Source organism: Dasypus novemcinctus, chromosome 11, assembly GCF_030445035.2.
Source record: "Dasypus novemcinctus isolate mDasNov1 chromosome 11, mDasNov1.1.hap2, whole genome shotgun sequence".
Lineage (NCBI taxonomy): Eukaryota > Metazoa > Chordata > Mammalia > Cingulata > Dasypodidae > Dasypus > Dasypus novemcinctus.
Window position 1 is genome coordinate 46991789 of NC_080683.1, and position 8854 is coordinate 47000642.

Sequence of the window (8854 nt, forward strand, 5' to 3'; positions counted from 1 at the left end):
CCTATGGAATATCTTTTCTGTTTCAAGAGTCCTACCTAGTCCTTATAAGTCTTAGACAATGTATTTGGAATCAAATATATGGAAATATGAGACATTTACTACACATAGACTATGTGCCAGATAGCCTTCTAAATGTTTTATATTTATTAACTCACTAAGAGAAGGGAAAGAGTTGAGATTGGGAGATGGTAAAGAAGAAAAAGAAGAGGAGTAGGATGAAGGGAAATCCTGAAAGAAAATCAAAGGATAGAAAAATGTAGACATTCAAGGATCAAGGACAGTTGTGCTATGCTTTCATTTTGAGGTGTCTGGTACATAGCACCAGTACAGATGCAGAACATGGAAGAGGCTTGCCTGTTTCAGATTACTACAGATTACCACAGAAGGAAAATGTAACCCTGACCATTGATATTTAACTTTCCACACTTAGAAATATGACATAAGTTTCAGAAAGGCTGAACTTGATTTAATGTTGAAAAAGAAACCCAAAACATAATTTAATGATGGATATCTCAATTTTTAGTGACTGTTTATGTGCATGCTAGCTATGTAATGAGTTTTATGGCTTCCATTTCTCTTACAAAAATTAATTTTAAAATATACATTCAAGACTAAAATGAACATGGAATGTTGTTTTATGACACTATATTTCTCAGCAATTTTAAAGATAATTAATTTAACCTTCGCAAATTTGAACTATATAAAAATTTACTCTGAAACAAAGTAATATTTGTATTCACGTTTTCCATGAGAAAAAGATTTTCTAGCCCCAAAAGATGAGTACATGAAAATTTCATGAAGCATGCTTAATTTTCATAAAATTATATACTCTTTTACTAAAGAAATTTATCATAGTCTATATAAATTAAAGATGCGAAATTCAATGAAATCTTAGTAGATGTTGTCAGCAACTACTTTAGATATTGGGTATTTTTTTCCTAGCTCTTACTAACTGGACAACCTGACAAAAATAGTTCTAATGTTCTATTAACCCTCCCTGCAATTAGTCAGGATTAAGGAGACTTGAATGTGCCTCTAATTAAGCATGCATTAAATAAATTGAAATTTTAATTTTCTGTATTTCACAAAGATCTTGATATAGCCATTAATTAAATTACTTTTATAGTTTACTCCTGTACATCCCTATGACAACATTCTTTAGCAACCTGGTACAATTGTATACTGATATGGAACAAATGGCTTAATGGATTCGTTTCTACCACATTAATTGATTCTAAATAAACATTTTCCCCTTTATGGCTCAGGGACTAAAAAATACAAATAGCCACAAAACCAATTTAAAAATACAAATTATTGGTACTGTTAACTAATGAATATGGTGTATATACAATGGTCTCACTAAAGTTAAACCTCTTACCACTAGTGCCTGGCTCTGTCTCAGCCTAAAGAATTAGATTTCATACTCTCCTTGGGGGTTTTTCCCTTGAGCATTTAAATGGTGTCTATGTGGCACCATATAAACCAAACACTGAGCCAATCATTTTCTACACAGCTTTTTTTGGTTTGTTATATAGGTACATACTGGGTCAACAAATAATACTACCTTCAAAACATTTTGGATCTCTTTCAAATTAATGACCATTGCCTAAATATGTCAGCCTACTAAGATTTAATTCAGGGTTAGTTATTTTGTATATAAACGTCTTCCTAAGGTATTCAACTAAATATGGTTCTAATGAAATGTTGGCAGTAATGTCATAAGTAGCAAAACCTTCCAGGCAATCTGAGATTTTTTTTTTCCAGGAAGCATGAAACATAAACAGTTGGAATATATCTTGGGATGAGAAATGTCAGTGGCATGCTTATCCAAACAGAGGAGATAACTTTTCTAGTTTGCTAATATGCTAGAGCCCACAAGAGCACACATGGGCACAGTTGGCATTATATTACCTTACTCCCTGGGTACTGAATTGAATGCACTGTGCACTGCCCTAAATTATCAACTCTTTCCCATTCATGGTTAGTCTGAATATTTTCACCTAGCCACAGAACCACAACTGCCAAAAATGCATGCAGGCACACCCTGATATTCTGAAAATGGATGTACTTACAAATTTCAAGAGCTCCCTTGTTTAATGTCTCAAGATTTTATGCTGTCAACCTGTCCTTTAAACATTAAAATAAGTTGTTCATTTAATTGTTTAGGGTTTAAAAATGTTAACATGCCTAAAATCCAGGTCATTATTTGCAAGTAATCTCAGAAATTCATTTTTGCATTAATCGGTAGACATTTGTTCAAATTAGGGCTTTGTCTCAATTTGGATGAAGGCAGAAGTCTTCCAAGAAGAAGGAAAACACTGTAGAGAGACATAACCTTTAGTATGAAGGTTCGCACAACTTGATCCCTTCATTTTCCACAATTATTCTTTCCTATCCATTGACTTTGGCTGATAAACACTTTCAGGAAAGGTTGGCAGTATAGTTTTTTCTACCAAAGGTGATGAAACCCGCCTTCATGGTTCAGATCATTCACTCTCTGACCTGGGCCACCACCCTGGCTGACCTGTAGGTCGTAGGTTAGTAAGCCAGGTCTGCCTGTGAGAAAGAGAGTTCTCAGTTCTCTTTAACGTGGTTGAACTGCAACTGGAATCCTCCAGCATCCCGCTATTCCCTCCATTTCTTTCTAGTGACTCCCTCCAGTGTCTGTACCTCTTTCTATATGTCCATTCAGCTCTCAGCTCATTCTTAGTGGGCCAGTTCTCTCCTTTTTAGTTAAATATCTATTTCCCCATATTGGACAAAGCTTCATGCTCTGATCAGGCTGCAATGGGACACTGTTGGGTTAAAAGCTCATGCTCAATGTCAGTGCAATGCAGGTCTACTTCTGAGCTGGGAGCTAGTGAGTGCAGTACTTTCAGCAAGATGGAAAGCAGTATGGGATAAATACCCTGACTGAGGCAGTACAGGCTGCCCATCCCTGAAGCCTTAAAAAAAGTTTTATAATGCTGAATGTCCTCTATGACAGTAATTTTCACTAAAGTTTTGAGGCATATCTCATTGGTTTTCCTTGTTTTTTTTCCCAGCAAAATACAGGTATTGGTTTTATATGATAATTTCCCTGTTTTGTTTTCTTATCTTGACAATATACATTATCAATGACCAGTCTATTCAATACTTCTAAATGGTTCTGAGATGGATTGGCCCATTCTTCTCATGCATAAGAAAAATTCTAAGTAGCAGGGAATAAAACTTCACAGATAAAATACTGTACTTTTTAGCTAGGAAATCTGATCCCCCACCTCAAAAAATAAGATTTTTACTAAGATGGAAATTCATAGGACAACAACACAGGGAGGAATTCAATGTTCTTCAGTTAGATTATGGAAATTATGCTTCCCCTGTGTCAGTAATCTTACTTGGAGTAACTGCCCTTCCTCAGCTCTCTGAAGTAGTTTGGGAGTGAGAATTCAGTGCAAGTCATTTTTTTGCTACATTGATTTCAGGATTGTTTGCTCCACTCTGGAGATGTGTAGAAATTTGGTCCATACTTAGAGCTGAACAGAGCATACCATTTATATAATCGGCAGTTTCAATAAATGTCACAGATGTTAGATAGAATTACAGAAGAGAAAAAGTTGGAGAACCTCATTATATACACAACCCCCTAAAGAAAGCAGGGTTTTTTGGTCTTTATTATTTAAAATGTAATCCTCAGATGTCAGATATTAGGGGGTTAGCCCCAAAAGAAAGAGAGTTCAAAGTAAAACAAGACAACAGAACACAAAGAGATAAAACAAATGATGCCAGGTGAAGAAAAAGAAGCAAGCAAATTCTGTAACCTGGAACATTAGTTTTAGTTGAATGCTGACAAATTGGAGAGGGCAGATCTCTTGGACTTTAGAACTTGAGATACTGAAAGAACTATGTGAATACTCAAGTAAAACTGAATTTGATGCATAGTTGTAGATTTCTTTTCATTATAAAGTAACCATAACCCAAATGTAAGACCATAGCATAAATTTTTTTGTGCACTACACCTGAAAAGCACACTTAGTCCATTGACTTACTTTCTTGCCAAATATGGACACATGTATCTGCAAATCATACATATAAATGTATATATTCTCACCTGTATCTGTAATGAATACACACAAAGAACAGCAATAAAACTTTGTACACCAACTTTTAAGTATATACTGTGTGTTATTTTGATTCTATTAATATCAGCATTTTTCTTATCATTTCTAACTTAGGGAATGACCAAATATATCAAGAAGGAAAGAAACAAAAACTGTATACTCTCAAATAGATTCAATAAACATAATGTAGTTGCAGAAGAAATATCTTACAACAGTATTTCCCTATATATACAGAACTAGCAGCACAGAATCTGTACATATTTACAAAAGCATGAACTACAGGTTTATAAAATTAAATACAGATTCATATCTGACTTTAGGTAAAGGCTATCATAATTATCCCTTCAGCCATGTTCCCATGAGAACTATTAAAAGCATCAGGGTGAATCAAAGAAAAAGGGGAAATAAAAACAAACCTTAGTGCACAAATCCAATTTTCTGAATAGCAAGACAACTAATAGCAAAATAGCTGCAATATATAAACTCCTAGAAAGAGTGAGGGGAAAAAAGTTACCAGTAAATGGAGATTTAACGCAAAATATGTTCAGAGAACTTGTATGAGAGCAAATTCAACATATACCTATAATCAGTTCATTCTTACATTTTAGAATTGAAAATGAGTAGTAACACAGCATTCAGTAACTCTTTCACCATTTTCCATGGCGATAGTAGTAACCAAGTGAGGTATTGCAGGAAACAAGGCAGAAAATGCAGATTTGGACCTTAGCTTTTCTGTCCTCAAACAGTGAAAATTTGAGGTCAGCAATGATTAACTTCTGAATTGTCAATAAACTTTGGGAACTTTCCAAAGCTAAAGTAGAGCAAGCAGGAGCGGGAAGTGAAAACATGAAAGGAGGGAGAGACTGAAAAAACAGTCTTCAGAGAACTGAACACAAAAGGAATCAGAGAATTTGTATTGTCAATGATCTACTCTACTTTAGCTTCAAGCCACTTGACTACTCACATTTTAGCAATTCAGTTGTATGTTAAATCCACTACTCCCAACCCCAGTTCTGTCATATTCTTTAGAGGACTGAAATTCTCTCTTTCTCATATTCTTTAGAGGACTGACATTCTCAGTGGAAATGTTGAGGAGTTAATCTATGTTGTTGTCAAGGCAGATTTCTTTTTCCTCAATGTGCATTATCATGGAAGAATTCTACACTCAATAGTCATTTTTCACTGAAAGGGAGAAGGGTAGCAATTGGAGTGTGGTCTTAGTCTTTGGAGTGTGGCTGCCTCAATTCAATCTGATTCCATGCTTTCTAACTGGGTAAGCTGGCCAAGTCACTTAACCTGTTGAAGTCCTGCTTCCTCTTTTGTAAAGCAGAGTAATAGAGGATAAACTGAGGTTTTGTATCTAAAATGCTCAGCATACTCCCTGACACATGGTAAGTCAATTACTGACACCCGCTACCTCTCCCTGCCATGCATCTATGAGTGGACTGTCTCCTCCAACCATTCTTAGCCAAAAGTGCTAACAGGGTCAACTTAATATTGATGTTAATAAAATTCTAGAAAAATTCTTTCAGTGACAATATATAGGAGAACACATAGTATTTAAAATCAGCAGGGTAAAAAGCTCTCTTCTTTGTTTAAGACCAGTGGAACATGAAGGATGAATATCTATTTTATTTATTCATTTATTTTTGGCTACAAGTAAAATCTTTACATGCAGGCTTACTTACTAGTTTGCTTAGACTTTTATTCAAGCTATTTTGTAATAGCATATATATGATTTAGGAATATAATTAATTGCAGAACTCCTGGAAGACAATCATGCAGATTTGCAGATACAAGAAAGAACTGCTATCCAATTACAAAAATGAGTCTTACAGGTAGACAGAAAAAGGAATGTATTAATAGTATAATCTTTTGTTTTATCTAATGTGGTAGGTAGAATATTGCATTCCCACAATAATAATAAATAAATCCAAGTCCCAATCTCCCAAACCTTAAATATGTCTCTTCACAGGACAAAAGAGATTTTCAAAAAGTGATTAAGGAACTTGAGATGGGAAGATTATCCTGCATTTTTAGGTGGGTCCAATGAAATTACAAGGAATCTTAAAAGAGGGAGGTGAGATTATCAGAGTCAGAAAGGAAACTGTGAGGATGGAAGCAGAGGTCAAAGATAGAGATTTGAAAATGCTTACTACTGGCCTTGAGATGGCTATGACCCAAGGAATGCAGGCAGTTACTAGAAGATGGAAAAGTCAAGGAAATGGATCTCTTGAACCTCCAGAAGGGAAGTACCCCTATGCCACCTACTGCCAACTTGATTTTAAGACTTCTGATCCCCAGAACCAGAAGCTATTTGTCTTGTTTTAAGTCACTTAGGTGTGTGGTAATTTGCTAAAGCAGCAATAGAAAATGAATATATGTGACATACCTGAGAAAACATTCAAAGTCATAAAAGTGTATAATCACTAGCTAACCATTGGCTTTTTTTCCCTACTGAGTCTCTCTGATGTTGAATCTGTCATGAAATAGACACTAGCAGGGGCAGCAGAATTCATTGAGCTTGAGCTTATTGGTTAAACCTGAATAGTTCAAGTAAAGTTCAGGTCAGATACTAGGAACTCTGGACCATAGAAAAGAACACTAGGCAATGAGTTTCTAAAATAAGAGTGTTGCTAAAATAAAAGGAAGGACTATATCAGTTAGCCCTTGCTGTGTAACAAACCATGGCAGAGCAGCAAAAAATTTTTTTTTTATTTCTTTTGACTCTGTTTGTCAGCTGAGTGGTTTTTCTGGTATAGGATGGTTTGGTGGGTCTCCACAATAGGTTGGCAGCTTACCTGGAACTGGATGGTCTGGGATGTTCTCTCTTAAATGTCAGTACTTGGCAGGTTGGTATGTCTAGGGGAGCCTCAGTAAATAAGCTTGTTTCCACCCCACGTCATCTCTCATCCTCATTGGGTTAGTTCATAGCTAATCTCTTGCTGGTCTCAGAGATAAAAGAAAAAGAAAAAAGACTCAATGCACAAGCACTTTTCAAGCCTCTATTCACATCATATTTGCTATTGTTCCATCAGCCGGAACACATCGCCTGGTCAAACCTGGTTCAAGGGGTGAAGAGAGAGCTTCTGCCTCTTTCTGGGAATTACAGCAAAGTTGCAGCATGGGGGTGTGAAGAGCTTTTTTACCATTTCTTACAATCTACCACATGAGCCTAATTATGAGTGTTAATTTAGATTTATGTAAGTGTCACATTTTAGTTCACAGAGGAGACATCTTACTGTATTATGATGCACAGTTTATCTTCTGGGAGAACCCCAATGATGGATGGCCAGCAGCAGTGGAACACTTAGGGAGCTTGGTAAACCTTATGGAAAATCAGTTTGCTGGCAATCAAGAAGAGAGTACTGATTCTCTATACATACCTTTTCAACTGCTCTTACCAAATCTTTGGATGGAGAGAAATTTTGTCCCTAATTGTAATCACCGTCAACACCTCCTAGGCTCACATTAAAGCAGCAGCCAGTGGCAGTTTATCAGAATAATTTCTCATACCTGTGATTGTGAAATAAATTGCCAAAATTTTAGGAGGGAGAAATTGTGTGAATGTAAGTAATGGAATATTAGGACAAGGAAGAACATCTATACCCATCCACTTCTTTACAGAAAAATGGGGTGAAACCTAGAAATGGTAAGTAGTTCGTCCTAGTTCACACTGCCAGTTAGTAGCAAAACAGGAACTAAATACCAGATCTTCCAACTCAAACCCATCTTTGTTGAATTAATACTTTAAGTACATCTGTCTATTGACAGAGCACATTTATTCATTCTTTCAACAAATATTTATTGGGTGTTTCCTATATGCCATTGCCATGCAAGGAACTAGGATACAGTGAACAAAAACTGAGATATTGTACCTGCCTTCTTGGAGTTTATAGACTAGTGAGGAAGTTAGATACCTGTCAAAAATTACACAAATTGAAGTTAATTCCAACTATGATAAGTTCAATAAGATGAGGTCTAAGGTGGTCTGAGAATTTATAATGGGGTTTATTACACAAAGATCAGCTTAAATGGGTCTCAAATTCCCTGAACAAATTACTATCACCAAAATGATGGGATGTTCTAATTGGCTTAAACTGGGTCATATTTCTACCCTTTAAGGCTAGGAGTGGGATCACCTCACCCAAACTCCACAGATACTCAGAGTCTTTCTTTGGATAACTCTTGAGGAAACTTGGGTCACTGTAATCTGGACAAAAGCAATTGGGTTGCATGAAGTAAAACCCAGAAATGTCCATTACACCAATCTTTAAAAGCTAGACCTCTATAAAATTCTAATGATCTAAGCTCAGCAAAATGATTTCTCTTTTCACTTAGCAGCTACTACTCAGACAATATCAGTTTTTTGGCAATATCAGTTATTTAGTATGTATTTGATATTTTGTTCGCATATCCATGTGAGACAATCATCCTTTAATCAAGGAGTCATATCTAATATATATCTATTGTACCTCTGCCAAGACAAAGAGTATTTTTTTTTACAGTAGGTGCTCAGTAATGTTTGTGGTCAATGACAGTTTCATTTAGAGAAGTGGAATGAAAGAACTGGAATTCCAAGATATCTTCTTGGATGTGAAGAGTGGATACCTGGTGATTGTGGACCTGATGAATATTCCAAAGTCTTATCATCCGTCATCCTTGTTCCTGACTCTTTTCTCTGAGACTCACAAATTAGTCAATTTCTGTGGCCTGCCACCGGCTGAGGAAAGTGCTTCACCCTTCATAGTCTG